Source organism: Trachemys scripta, chromosome 1 (genome assembly GCF_013100865.1).
Source record: "Trachemys scripta elegans isolate TJP31775 chromosome 1, CAS_Tse_1.0, whole genome shotgun sequence".
In the NCBI taxonomy this organism is placed as follows: Eukaryota; Metazoa; Chordata; order Testudines; family Emydidae; genus Trachemys; species Trachemys scripta.
Window position 1 is genome coordinate 243,947,663 of NC_048298.1, and position 16,029 is coordinate 243,963,691.

Sequence of the window (16,029 nt, forward strand, 5' to 3'; positions counted from 1 at the left end):
GTAGGTGTTTCCATTTATCTTAATTCTTTGATTCTTGACAATCCATTTCTATATTTGTTATTTCTGTCTGCAGGCATAGAATCTGATCCTCTGAGGTGCTGAAAACCTTGTGGGATGTGCTAAGCACCTTTAACTCCCATTGTCATCAATAGGAATATAAAGTGCTTAGCACCTCTGTCCAGAGAGAGGCATTATATTTTATTGGCTGCAGTCACAAGGATTCACAACAGGTTTCTAACTTTGTTTCTTTTCAGTGAACTCAGGACATTTCCCTTACAACATACAAATAGGCCATGCATCCCTGAAATACTCCTGCATCACTTTCCTAATATTATACCAATTTGGGGCATAAAAATCCTTTTCCAAAGGAGCCATTCATCCATTTTCTTCCCCTCTGCTCAGGTAAATCATCCATGCTCAGAAGAACCTCTGCATTTTTCACCTTTTCTGATTCTGCCCTCAGGTTGACCATCGTGTTGGGAAGATATGGACATGGTTCCCTTCAGAGTCCATCAGCACAGCTCCTCCAGCAGCAGTGAGCATACCTTCATGGGACCAAGGAACCAAGAGTGAGCCTCAAGAGGGTATTTGTCACCAGGACAACAAGCCCCATTTTAACTCAAGGCAGAGCCTCATAATTTGGCCACCAGAAAGAAAGGAAATAGTAGGCATTGACTGTCATTTAAAGCACCTGGCATGTGTAATGGCAAGGCTGAGGTGCTGATTTCATGACAGCCAGAGTAGAAAAGGTATATTCAAGATGTGTAAATAAGTCCCCAGCTATAGTAATGTATGGATCAGTTTCATTGATTTTATGGATGTAGCTATCTACTGTAATTCATGAACACATACCCTGAGTGAGCTAATATGATTGGAAGCACCCTTTAGCACCAAGGGTGAAATTGTGGCCCCATTAAAGTCAATGGCAAAACTCCCGTTGATTTCACTGGGGCCAGGATTTCACCCCAGTGTGAAAAATGTACACCCTTAATGTAAAAAATACCTGGTTGTGAGTCACCAGTTTCTGCTTCAAATGGGAAACTGAACTGTAAGGCACCGCTTGACCAAAGGGGGAGCACGGGGCAGCCATCTGAAAGCCAGTCGCAATTCACACTGGCTTTCAACAAACTCTAGTGGTTGTTTTCAAGGGTTAGGAATGCTGGATAAGACAGCAGATCTAGGGTCAAATCCATCCCTAGTGTAAGAGGCACAATTTCATTTGACTTCAATGAGAGTGCTCTACCTGCCTACGTCAAACTGCATTTGTTCCTTGGAAGTGAAGAGCGCATACTTTACAGTGCTGAGAAACACACAGCTGGCAGCTGAGAAGCAATATTGATGCACTCAGTCCTTGTCTCTCAATGTGACTATTATAATACAGAGCTTTGATGGCAGAAAGGGAGTAAAATTGGGGGAATCTTGGGGTTTCAAGATGGCTTCAAGGACCCTTGCTTATTTTTAAAAAAATCTTGAGTTTGCCTATTGTAGCAAGTAGACACAATTGCTCACTGGAAGTGATAACAATATAGAAGAAAACTTGAATCCATTTGTTATCTTTTATACTTTGTTTCCCGTCTCTTAGCCAATTTCCACAGAAAGAGCTCACAGGGATTGTTCACTGCAGCTACAGCCTACAGGAGGCCTAAATGGAGCATTAGAAAAATATATTAGAAAGGGATCATGTTGCAGGGAGCTGTGGCAACCAATGATGAGATCTTCAGTTTCATAGTCATTTTAGGTCAGGAACCAGGTGCTGCATTGTTGATTTCACTGCTGCTTGCCATCCCCTGCCTTCTCCTTTAATGTATAGATCTGAGCTGTACTGTTTTCACAGCCCCAGATGTTTAAAAATACACATTTAAAATACTTGACCAATAAAGAGCTCTTTTTAAAATACAGCTTTTAATGCTCCATGGTTGTCCATGATGGTTCCAATATGAATATGCTGCTTTTTAGATGATATTTTAAGAGCTTCAGCAAGTTTAGTCCCATATATTCTTTGTTTATAAAGCTGTTTAACCCCTTTACCACAATGATCCCAAATCTCCTGAGGTTCATCCCGCTCTGAATGGGTAAAAAAAAAAAAAGCACAGTCGCTGGGAAGGAAGGAACCTTTCTTTTTTTCAGCAAGAGGAAAGGCATGCAATTCCACCAATGAAGGCAGACATGACTGTATCTTAACATTTTAACCTCCAGTTTCACGCATGCATTTTCTACCAGTGAGAACTGGTTTGTCTGGTTTATCATACATAATGAACTGTCTGGCAATTGTGACAGTTTTGAAATGTACAATAGATGAAGGAAGTACCCTCCCATTGCAGTATTTCAGGGGATTTGTGGCTGTTTAAAAATAATCTGGAATTTTTCAAAATGAGAGACATCTACATGTAATTGGAACATGTGCTCAAGTTACTATCTGAACAATGCCAAAAAAGAGAGTAGGGGGAGCTGGGAAAGTGTTGTTCTAGAATCTAAGGGCTTATCAGGAAAAAAAAGAAAGTGTATTGGAAGCAAAAAGAAAATCAGACCTGTAAAGGAACATAAGTGAAACTCCAAAGAGCATCTAGATACTACACAGGAAGTGGTGCTGGTGATTCAGTATGTGACACTCTTTGCTCTGATTTAGCACTGAACCAGCTCACCTACTAGTAAGTCTGGTGCTGCTAGAGAAGAAAATCAATGGTAGTTTGGCACCTCAGTACCTTTGAGGATCTGGGCCTTAGGTGCCACTAACTATGTATAAGGGTAGCAGGATCAGTCCCCAAATGATTAGATGATTTTTGTAGTTTGGTGGGGAATTAAATGGAGCTATCCAGACCCAAATAACATACATAATGCCCTTCCCGGAAACCACCAGAGAGGCTGAGTAGCAGTACTTCAGTCCTGAAATATATGGCCAAATTTTTCCAATGTGGATTCCTAAAGTTAGGCCCATAGTTCCTATTTAGACACCTAAATAAAAGCAGTCTGATTTTCAGACATGCTGATTCAATTGACTTCAGTGAGAGCTGTGGGTTCTTGGCACCTCTGAAATTCAGGCTATTTTTATTAAGATGCCTAAGTAGAGACACAGGGGCCTTACTTCAGCCCCCCACATTTGACAAGTATATAATTAGCCTGCTTAAATTATACCTTGTGCAGTTGCCCAGTTTTTACATGCAAATGGGTGACCATCAAAAAGCTGTATTCCCAAGTTAAAGGCCAAAGTGAAAATTTGACCCTTACTATCTTCAGCCAGTTTTTGGTCCATTAATTTCTTATCTTGGACATGTCTAGACACCCCTCTCTTCAATCAAATTTGTATACTTCTCTGCTTCCTAATTCAAGCTGACATTTTTTATCATCTTTCAGTATTTCTTATTCAAATAATCCTATGGAATGAAAAGTACTGTCCCCTGTGTCTTTCTTGTAATTCTCACGGGTGTTAGTTGCTTGGGTGTTCCATACAGCTTCTAATGCCCCTGCTATGCTATTGAAGAGAAAAGTCCCCAAACAGCTCTGATTTTTCAGTTTTAGAATGAATTCTATGAGATTAGGACAGTTTTCCTTCACTCCTCCATTAGTGGAGATGACAATTTTCACTTGTATAATGCAATGTCAGCCATTTTCCCAGACAAGGACATGGCCAACCCATCAGATTCTTGACAAATGATTGATTTAACCTACACATGTCTGTGTACAAGCTAATGCAAAAAATTTAAGGACAAGTAAACTAATTAACATGCAGCATATTTTCCAAGGCAACAAGAACAAAAGCACCACAAGGTCAACACTGTATTCATCATTGCCCCATGCACTTGTCTGAGGGAGCCTCGTGTATTGGAGGTGGCCTGAGGTCATGCTGCCCTTTTATTCCTATGTAGTTTATTAAGAGAAATAGTATCCTCCAGAACTGCCTGTGCCAACCCCCTCCTGCTCCTGCGCACTGCTGTGGAGAGGGACATACACTCCCATCCCGTTCCTCTCATGTCCACCATCCCCACTTTTACTGCACAACTGCACCAGGAGGAGCAGGAGGAGGAGCTTCCTGGCTGTGGAAGTGAGGCTAGATTTTCCCCTTAGACACAGCCACTAACTGAAACATATAAACACATGCAAGTGGAAGAGAAGAAAGAGAGGATGTGTGTCTTTAATTGCTCTTGATTCACATGGGGCTTGTCTTCACTACCCGCCTGGATCGGCGGGTAGAAATCGATCTCTCAGGGATCGAATTATCGTGTCTCATCAGGACATGACAATTGATCCCCGAATCAACGAACGTACTCCACCAGCACAGGTAGGAGTAAGTGCCGTCGACGGGGGAGCTGCGGCGGTCGATTTGCCACTGTCCGCACAGCGGGGTAACTCAGCTTGGATACGTCGAATTCAGCTACACTATTCACGTAGCTGAATTTGCGTAACTTAAATCAATCCCCCCCTCCAGTGTAGACCTAGCCTAAGGTTTGCATCAAAGCTCAGCCCAGGGCAGGGGAAGACCGTCCTAGGCAACTATCCAACTGATCTACCGTTTCTGTATTTCTGTAAAGGTTGGGAGGCTGCAGCTGGTTCTTTTCTCCAGATGCAGGTCTGGTTACAGATCCTACCTGATAGTGGAACCCTCAAGACCAAGCAAAGCAGCAAAGATCTGAGGTGGCTGAGTCTAAAAACAGATGCCTTTAAGAAGGTTAGGGAGAAGAGGAAAATAAAAGAAAAAGCAACACATAAGTTTAGGGGTATATATCTGTATTTCTCTTCTATCTTTATACCACGATTAGTATTCTTAGACAATGACAGTGAAATCAGGAGTTTGGACAATAGGAATTGCTGGCCTAGAAAAACCGATAAATAGATATAATTTAGGGTCTTACCAAAAACTGGTTTGTTTTTCAATATTTAGATTTTCATTTCAAATTAAGAATGAAATTTGTAGCCTTTTTGGTTGTGTGAAGAAACGTGGTAATGTAAAACCAGTGCACCGTTGTCTCTTTGGACCAGAAAGGCTGAATTAGCAGACTCAGATGCATATGACCCCTCCACATTTATTAAGCTACTTATCTTGCAAACTAATTATGAACACCCTGTTGCTAACAAAGGAAGGCAGTTGCCCTAGTGGTCTGAGCAGAGAACTGGGAGTCAGTAACTTCAATTCTAATCCAAGTTCTGACACATACTCCCTCTGTGGCACTGGACAAGTTGCATAATCGATGTGTCTAAGAATCCCTTTATGCAAAATGGAAGTAATATGTATCTATCCCATCATGTGAGGAGACTTATCTGTGATACTGTCTGAGGATTGCACTATATTTGTAAAGTGCATTCAAGATAAGCATTAATTATTAATCATACAGGAAACAAGAAACTCATGTGTTTGGCTAGTGTAGCAGGGTATCTGTAAGGTTATACCTATAGTCTAGAAATGCCTTAAAAAGATATGCAGGTAAATGCAGCTATTATTTATACCCTTTGAAGTCAATGGGGGAAGATGGGAGAATTAGTTGGAGTAAGATCTGGGCCATGTTTTTTTTTTTTTTTTAAAGTGTATATCACTTTAACTTTTTGCTGAGAGACTGAAGAAATAATTAGCCTACAGCTGTATCTCTCAGAGTCCAGACTGGACAGAACGTTTTTGTTTGTTTGTTTGTTTATTTTTGCGCCTTGCAACAGCAAGTGAAAACCTAGAGAGAGAAGCTAGTTGCCATTCACTTAGTTTAGTTGCTTGAACTGAAGGCAGCATATCACACCAGGTAGAAAGAGCCAAGCCACAAGTAAATATGTAGCACTTGGATTTTTTAGGAGCAGCAATTAACAAAACAGAGAAAATGGCCGGTGAGAAGCAGAGAAGAAAATTATATGTTGATAACCCCCACAGTGTTCTAGGTGGTTTACAAAACATACAGCTAGACACAATCCCTGTCTCAAAGGGATCACAATCCAATGACAGGCATGATAGAACAAGTAAGAGTTATAAACTTCAGGAGGGGAAGTAGGAAAATTGGTGGATGAGGTTTACTAAAATTCTGTCCTGTTGTTATTTAGTTCTGATGCACACATCATATTCTAAACCTTTTCCCCTACATTCCCTGCATTCAACTCCCCTTCCAGGGCAAAGTATCCCACTTCCTAACCTCCCCACCCAACTTCCCCAATCCTCCTATCCAGTCACCCTGTGTCCTCCCTCTACCCACTGACCCCAGACGTACCGTCCTGCAAACATTCCACATACCATTCCCTGTGATGATCAGACATGCCCACACAGAGCATATGCTAGTTAGTTAGCTGGCTCTGAAATTTGTTTATTTATTTGTGCATGGTGCTTCTTTGGGAAGGCTACATTTAAGACGTGCCATTTGCTCTCAGGATCACAGTCACCTTCCTGTGCCCGAATCCCCTGCCCTGAGCCCCCTGTCGTACTCCACACGCCTCCTGCACCCCAACCCCCTGCCCTGAGCCCCTTCCTGCACACTGCACCCCCTCCCACACCCCAACCCCGTGCCCCAGCCCTACATTCATGGCCCTGCATGCAATTTACCCATCCAGATGTGGCCCTTGGGCCAAAAAGTTTGCCCACCCCTGCTCTAGATGCTGCTGGAATCCATGTAATACATAATAATAAAGTGTATAACCTTCTGGCATAGTTGACAGGAGGTATTGTGGAATTTTGGGATTGTCTTTACAACTTGGTCTAGCAGCAATAAAGCCTGATATGTGAGCATGTGAGCTAATATATATGCTTTTGATTGACATCCCTTTCATTTTACAGTGACATCTGGTATGAAAATGTAAGAGTAGAGCCAAACAGAATATTCTACTTAATAGCCCCCCCCACAAAAAATCCCTCAAACTGACAGAAAAGATGCAGTTTTTGGATAGCCTCATGCAGATTTAGTGTGAAAAATCCCTGAAGATTTTTCTTATCACTGGGCAAGAAGATTCTCTCTTGCTATATTTTTTTCCAGGCTCCAAGATATATTAGAGATTGGGTATTAGTCATCCCCCCCCCCCCCCCCCGTTAAACAAGATAAATCACTATTGTGCCATGGCTTTGTGAAAACTGTACCTCATGCCACATGCCAAATAGCTTCTTGTAATGTTACTGAGTGAGGTATTGGGTGCAAAACCACTTGAAGGATTACATATTTATCCAACGAGGATAAATCCTCAGACCTATATTAGATTTCTGGCAGCACCTGCAAGCTCAGCCGTGCCCACACACCTGCATAAAGTGGCTATTTTTCTTCTTTGGATCATGTGGATTATCTGCATTGTAAGCTGTGCATTAATAAAAAGCAGAGCAAGCACTTTCCGTATTCCATCTTTGTATTAAGAAATAAATGGGAACTTGGATAGTTTTCTGCCTTTGAGGAAACATTTACTAAGAAAGAACAGATGTAACCATTCTGCCAGGTGTTAATGGCAGCAAAAAGGTTCAATTTTCTAAGGGGTTCAATTTTCTAAGGGGTTTCCTTAAAGACCTACCTAAAACCAGCTCAAGCCCCCACTTAGAAACCTGGGAAACTATATACACAACCTTGGGCAACCCTGATGGGCAATTCTTCCCCACTTGCAAGCACTGAGTCCAGGGGTTACAACAGGGAGAAAAGGATGATAACAGAATGAATTTGGGCAAACCAACTATTAATAAATTAACAAATTCTATGATGTAAGACTCCCCCCCTTCCAGCATGTCTTAACCATAGTCCAACCTCAGTCCTTTGGCTGTTGTGAGTGGCTGCTGTGTTCTGGTCACTTCCCTGCTCACTCACATTTAGCTGTCCTGGGTTGGAGAAGTTCGCCAGCTCGCCTACTCACCCCCTGCCACTGCCCGCTCGCTCACCTCCTCAGCCCCCCACTCCCCCCGGCTCGCCTACTCACTCCCCGACACTGCCTGCCCGCTCGCCTACTCAGCCCCCCTCCCTCACCTGCCGCTTGCCTACTCACCCTCCCGCGGGCCGCACAGTGAGCCCACGTGGGCCGCATGTTGTGCAGGCCTGGTATAGAGGCTTGAAAAACTCTCAGGCATGATACACTATCTCATTGGTTATCAACAACATGATGCCCTTACAGGGGACAATTTCATCAACTGATTAGAAATTTGAACTGTTAAGAGGCAAGGAGAGACTGCTCCTGAGGGGAGAGTTTAGAAGCAGTGGCTGGGAAGAATAGCATACAGTTTGTGGATATGGTACATGACAGCAACGCTTGACCATCAAGGTCAAGATGGACAAGTGGAGAGGTGTGCATTTGTAGATAGCAAGGGCTAGTCTGTGGACCCTTACTTCCTTATTCTTTGAATAATCCTACTGAAACCAGTGGGGCTATGTGCTAATATGCTAGTACTTCACATGTTGCAAGGGGGCTGGCTCTGACTGATTAGAAGAAATTCCTTATAAACTTGAATCACTGAGATTTGGGGGTCTCATTTGCTACCAGCTGTATTTCAGTTTGACTTTGTCATAGAGTGCCTCTTCCTGAAAAGAAAAAGTAATAATTCTTATTTTGTATTAGCATAACACATGGATATAACTTTCTATTTCTTGAAAATATTTTGGGCCAAAAGTGTCTTTACTTTGTACTTCTCTATGGCCTTCATTCAGCAGAGCACTTAAGCAAATACTTAAATTTAAGCATAAAAGAGTCCCACTGAAGTCAAAGGGACTTGTCACATTCTTAAGTGCTTTGCTAAATTTGGACCTACATTGCCATGTTTTTACAGATGGATTGTGACCAATGTGTTTTGGTTAATTTATTTTTCTACAGTCTAGATCAAATGTGACATGCAGTCATTGAACAACTAATGTTCCTTTTTCTCTCCATTTTGTTTTCATGTCCTTCAGCTGTGAAATATTATACAATTTTCAAGAAAAATACAAAGCTCAAGAAAAAATTGAAAAATAACTACTTGCAAATCTATACTTTAAACTTGTATTTTTCATGCACTAGCAAAACCTAAATCAAACTATATATTTTTTCTTTAAAAGTGTAGGCTTGTATATGAACATTTATAAAAAAATTCAAGTCAAAACTTATCAAGTCCATACCTTTCCACACCTACCTGTCCCTTGAAGCAAAATTATTAGACAGATTGTTGTACTGAATTCTGTGTTGCTTAAAAAATTCTGTTGCTCTGATTTGTTTTTGCAAGTTGCCCAGATAAAGCTGTCTCTTTTCAGATATTTGGCTGTTCAGCCTCATTTGATTTAGCTCATTGAATGCTACTGCCAATTTACACATGGGCCAACTTTGAAAAGCAAATTGCTAATTGAAAAAAGCCATCATTGCCCAAGGCTATCGGTTGACTTGATAGAATGTCTGATTTTACTGACAACATTGTCAGCTAAAGTTTCCAACCCAAACTATGAAAATATGAACGTTTGAACTGAGGCATCACTGTGATACAATTTTTAAAAATACTGTTTGTTGAGTTGTCAGGATTTAATAGTCTGCCAATGGCCATTTCAACTTTTAGAATCCAGTATATCCATGTCAGACTCAATTCAAATAATCACATGTCATCTTAAACACTACAATTGTAATCTTTATCTTTTTTTGTAGTAGAGCTCTTTCAGACACTGGGATTCATCTACATTGGAGATTTGTGCAAGAACTTAAAAAGAGAGAAAAGGTTCCTGGATTACTTCATAATTGTGAGGCCTTGTTTGACTTCTAAAAGAACAGTTTACAAAAGCTCCTCAAAGTGAAAGCCCAAAGGTAGCGTAACCCCACACAGCAGAGGTGACAGTCAGTCACAAGGGGAGGTCACAGAGGTGACAAGAGATAATGGAATTTTGAAAACCCTGCATAGAAGCTGCATGACTCAACACACTGAGCGGGGAATGAGCTCAGTGCTCTGAACAATTTAATGTCCCAGAGTAACTAAATGATAAGTCGGTTTCACACAATAGACCTGTCAATAATAATCATAATCATAATAACGTCCTTTCAGAAGAACCCTGGAAAGTTTTATTTGGCAGGTTTCAAATATTTCAACGTTCAGGTGCTAAGTGGTAATTAAATCCAGTGCATTATTGTGGCATATGGTGTAATCAAATGATATGTTATTCAGAAAGGGCAACTTCAGCATTCATTCTACATGGCTTAAAGAGCACAATCAAGTTGATGCTATCATCGCTGAAGAGCGTTAAGACTTGCCGGAGAGGAAAGACAGTTTGGTCCTATAAGTATGTGCCTCTTAGTTTTATCTCAATCCCTGTTCACTTGATTTTTGCTCTAGCCTGTAATACCTGATTCAGTAGAAATGCTAATGTTTCTCATTAACTCATTTATGTTGTTGAGCCTTACTTCATAAAAGTGTGTTTTTCTTTGTGTGTGTGTGTGTGCACGTGTGTAATTTTTAAAAATTATTATTTTGCATAAAAATAATTTTAACACATCTAGGAATAAAATTAAAACAAATTTCTGGGTGGATGTGTACCCACTGCTGCTATTAATTAAAGCGGAGGGCCATAAAGGGTATACCGAATATTTAAGAATCAGGAAAGAAGGGTAAATAGCCAGGAAAGAGAGAACTCAGCACACACAATGTTCCATGTTATATATACACATTCTGGAAGAAGACTGTATACTTAGTCTATGGCACATTGTAGCACTTGTTTCAGTTTGGAGAGTTTCTTTTGCAGTCCTCTCCCATGGATATAGCTGGATGCAGGACAGTCCTGGTTATGTTTAATGAGCATTGATATAGGTTAGCTCTCAAGGCTGAGGTAGTCTGAATAATTGAACCATGTTACATAAAATGTATTTTGTTATCATCGTAGATAGCAAGCTTTAGATAATAAATCAGTTCAGATTTTCTAGTGTCAGATGCCGGTTTTGCTTTGGTTAACCACATATTTAGAATAAGTTTTTCACGATCAGTGAAAATAGTTAAGAACATCAATTTTACATCCACTAGTACAAGACCTTGTTATATTTGCTGAATACCTAACAAACAGAGAGCTGGAGTAAAAGTTATTGAGGAATTTGCCATTTCAATTACACAGTTTTGAAACCAGACTCAGAAATTATATATAACTGGGAAATGAAATAGGGTTGCATAAGGGAGTAACATTCTGGACAGTTATATGCCATATTTTCTAAAATGAGCTCCATATTTGAGTACCTGAAAAAGTGAACCTATGTTCCAAAACCTGCAGCATTTTTTTCCTTCTGCTTTCTATTGTACTTGGCTCTAGTTTTGTCAGAATACCAGATGCCACTGTAAAACAAAAGGAAGGTCATTCAGAAGCATATACACTAGCTTATTAAACTAAATTGCCGTTGTCATTGCAAGACCAAGTTTTAAAGAAAATCTTCAAAGTTCCACAATGCCACAAAGGGCTTTGCAAATTGCACTACTTCTAGCCTAAGTTTTAAGGATAATAGCAAATACCTTTATTACCTGACTTAGGCTATGTCTACACTAGAGAGCTTACACCAGCGCAGTTGTTCTGATGCAGCTGCACTGCTGTAAGATCTCTAGTGTAGCCGCTCTGTGCCAAAGGGAGAGAGCTCTTCCATTGACATAACTAATCCACTTGCAATGAGTGGCAGTAGCTATGCCCCGCCAGCATAGTGCTGTCCACCCTGGTGCATATGTCAGTGTAACTTACGTTGCTCAGGGCGGTGGTTTATTTACATCTCTGAGTGACATAAGTTATACCAACATAAGTGGTAGTTGGGCATAGCCTTAGTGAATGAGTATTCAGCAGAAAAATTCACTATTTTTGAATTCAAAATTTTCAGCTTATTCCTAGGAACATCCATTCAAGTGAATGCTGTACTAGGATGTGACAGGCATTGAAACAACTCATATGATCAGATAAATATATTAAGTAGTTTGCCCTTTAGTTTGAGCACCATGTAGTTTCAAATCCATGCTCTAGTTTTCATAGAATCTCAGGGTTGGAAGGTCATCTAGTCCAACCCTCTGCTCAAAGCAGGACCAATTCCCAACTATTTTTTTGCCCTAGATCCCTAAATGACTTCCTCACAGATTGAACTCACAACTGTGGGTTTAGCAGGCCAATGCTCAAACCACTGAGCTAACCCTCCCCTTAGGCCCTTTCTTATGTAAAAGCGTGAATGTAGATGTGCATTCTGCATTTGTGTCTGCAGTTTAGTTAGTTAGGTGCATAGGAACGAGAAATGCATATGTAAACTTAGGACTGGTCTAGTCTAAAATCTTGTCTCGGCATAACTACCTCTCTCGGGCATGTTAAAAATCCAAACCCCTCAGAGACGTAGGCTATGTCTACACTACCACAGGAAGTTGACCTACGCTACGCAACTCCAGGCTACATAATAACGTAGCTGGAGTCGACGTACCTTAGATTGAGTTACCGCAGGGTCTACACCGTGGGGAATCGATGGGAGAAAATCTCCTGTTGACTTACCTTACTCTTCTCATTGGGGGTAGAGTACAGGAATTGACTGGAGAGTGATCAGCAGTTAATTTGGTGGGTATTTACTAGACCCGCTAAATCAACCACCAGTGGATTGATCTCAGAGCATCAATTCCTGCCGTAGTGTAGACCTGCCCATAGCTATGGTGACCTAATTTCTGGTGCAGACAATGATGGAATAATTCTTCTGTTGACCTAGCTACCACCTCTGAGGTAGATAGATTAATTACAGTGATGGGAGAACCTCTCCCATCACTGTAGTGAGTGTCTATACTGAAATGCTGCAGCTGTGCTGCTGTAGCGTTTTAAGTGTAGACATAGCCTTAGGGCAGGTCTACCCTCAAAATGCTGCAGTGGAGCAGCTGCACTGCTGTAGTACTTCAGTGAAGAAGCTGCTATGCTGACAGGAGAGCTTCTATGGTTGGTGTAGTTAATCCATCTCCACAAGAGGTGGTACGTATGTCGATGGGAGAAGCTCTAAAGTTGACATAGCGTTGTCTACACCAGGATTTAGGTCGGTATAACTGTGTTGCTTGGGGGGGGTGGATTTTTCACACCCCTGAGAGATGTAGTTATACCTCAGTACGCACACCCACATCCAGAAACATTAGCAGGAAAGGAGCATGTGAAACTGTAGACTTCTAAATTTGTAATAGTTCCACAGTCAACCTGGGGAACTCTTTGCCAGAGGATGTTGTGAAGGCTAAGACTATAACAGAATTCAAAAAAGAACTAGATAAATTCATGGAGGATAGGTCCATCAATGGCTATTAGCCAGGATAGGCAGGAATGGTGTCCCTAGACTCTGTTTGCCAGAAGCTGGGAATGGGCAACGGAGGATGGATCACTTGATGATCACCTGTTCTGTTTATACCCCGTGGGGCATTTGGCATTGGCCCCTGTTGGAAGACAGGATACTGGGCTAGATGGACCTTTTGTCTGACTTAGTATGGCTGTTCTTATGTTCTTAAGATAGGTCGATGCATCTTTCAAAATTTGGTCTTGTATATTTATCTTTTTGTGTAACCTTATATAATGAACTATATATTTGCTCTTATTACAGAAGTTAGAGATGGAAAATACCTATTAAGTTATCTAGTCTATTTCCTTATCAGTACAAATTGAAATTCCTAATTTCCTAAGGCTTAGTTCATGACCCCTGGTTTTCATTTCTGGTCTGTATCACATAGACAAACATTACCAGATTAAACTATATTTTTTTCTAATCCCTCTATGACTTTTCCCCCCACACTATTACGTAGTGGAGACATAGGATCAGTGGAATCTTTCTATAATGTTGTCTCCTCCCTGTCACTATGCCTCAGTGGGTCACAGCTGAGAACAGCAAATACAGGACAGACCACTGAGAAATAAGGCAGACTTACCCCAAACTGGAGGTTATTCTATCATTAGATTATATCAAGCCAGTAACAAAAGTAAACTTCTGTCTCACCATGCTGATTAAGAAGAAGTTGGAAATGCAGTCTCCTTAGGCATTCCAGCTCTGGGCCCACCACCCAGACATTAGACTTTATGGTGAGTGGTTACCAAAAACCAATTTCATCAAACATAGGGTCCTTTTAGTCCCAAGGAATCAGCCACTTAGCCAGGTCAATATATAACTCAGATGTTACCCGATAATCACGCTGATGCCAATTCTTTAGTAACTAAAACTACAGGTTTAATAATAAAAGAAAAGAAGAGTGTTATAAAGGTTAATAGATCATATATACATACAAATGATTTTTCAGTGTTCATAGATCATGATCATAGCAGTGATGGAATAAACTGTTAGTTTGTAAAAGTCTCTCCCTGGAATTACCCAAATGGGTTCGGGGTCATCAGTCCGTGTTTAGAGCTTCCTTGTTAGAAATCCAATCCGGAGAAATGAAGCAGGAAATGAAGACAAAATGGGGATGTCTCAGATGCCTTTTTATATCCTTTGCCATGTGTATGCAATGTTACGGTCTCAAACAAAGCTCACAGCCTCTATTTGTGGAAAGTTACTGGCCCAAGATGGCGTCCAGGATCACATGAGCATATCACATGCCCTTACATGCTTTGATGATTCACAAGGGGTTAGCAATTGCCCATATTCTTTCTGAGGTATCCACAGAAAAGGCTTATTGGGTGGAATGAGTTTCTTTGATGGCCCATTGTTAGACTGAAGTGTCTTTGGGCCATCAACATATAGCTGTCTAGCCATGATGTCTAGCCATGATGTAAATCTTATACAACACATGTATAAGATATAAATCGATAGCCAATATTCATAATTTTAGATACAAAGATGATAAATGGATTTTAGCAGAATAATCATATTTGATAGATTGTAACTTTTCTATTGACACCTTACATGATATACTTTGTACAAGATTTGTTGCAATTGTGTAACCATGGTAGCAACAATGATATAAATGGTCATCTTTCTTTATACAGCATCACACCGCCTTATCAGTATTATGTTATATATCCTTCAATCTCAGATTTTTTCCATCAGTTTAGTTCCAATTTGTCTGAAAATTCAAATCCTTTGGACGGGCATGAATTGAATGAGCATGTCTCCACTTCAAGATCCCGCTTGCTCAACCAAATGAAAATGCAGTCTATCTCTCTTTGGTTTCCATGTAAGAATTTAGAATGGATTTTCAAAAATCTCAGATTACTTTTCTCATATTGTACATTCCAACATGCCCAGTCATAACAGGCTCATTGTCAGGTCTCTTGTTTAACTCAGTCTGCTTAGTGCTGTGGAATCTTGTTCTTAAAAAGTTTTTCTATCCTTTCACACAACAATCTCACCATTGGTGAAATTCACTCCTATGCCTAGAGCCAGCTCAAGGTCCATAAATTACTTGAGCAATATTTTGATGGCTTAAATTCAATTTAGGTGCCCGTGTTGGCTTTCTGCAGGGGGTGGATTTCACCTATTAAGAGGGAAATTCCTTGTAGCTGGAAAGCTCACACACTGCTATGCATTCAGACAATTCAGACTTCCAATCCCCTCCACTATAAATGCAGCTCACAATGAATGAGTCCCCTGGTAATATGATGTTTAAGATTAGGTTGTACTGGAGAGGAGCAGTGGTTTGTTACAGAATTTCAGGAAAGTCTGCAGGACTAATTTATGCAATTGTTTCAAGATGTGCCTTAAATGTTGAGGTTTGCAAATTTTAAAAAGTCAGCCGTTTTGACAATATCTGAGAACTAATTAAATGTGGGAAGGGGTATCAGGAAAGTGAATGCATGGCAGTCCAAAAATGAAAAGGGTATTTGAAGTGAAATGGGTTACAATTTTGGTAGTAACTATGTATTTCTGTAATGGTAACACTGTATATTAGAGACAGTTTAAAAAGAATTGATGAAAAATTGCCTTTTGGGGGATATGGAAAGGTTTTGTTTCTTTTAAATTTTTGTTTAAAACAAACAAACAAACAAACAATTTTTGGATTCTAAAAACCAAATTCTGTTTTTTGAAAAACAGCCATTTTTAATGGTAAAACGGAGACACATCTATTCCAAATTTCTACTCCCAATTTTTTTTTTCATGGAAAATATTTACAACATTCTGACCAGCTCTATTATATCTGCCATGATTTCTGTGACACTTAATTAGTTGCCCCCTGCTGCTTGCATGCTGATAAAATTG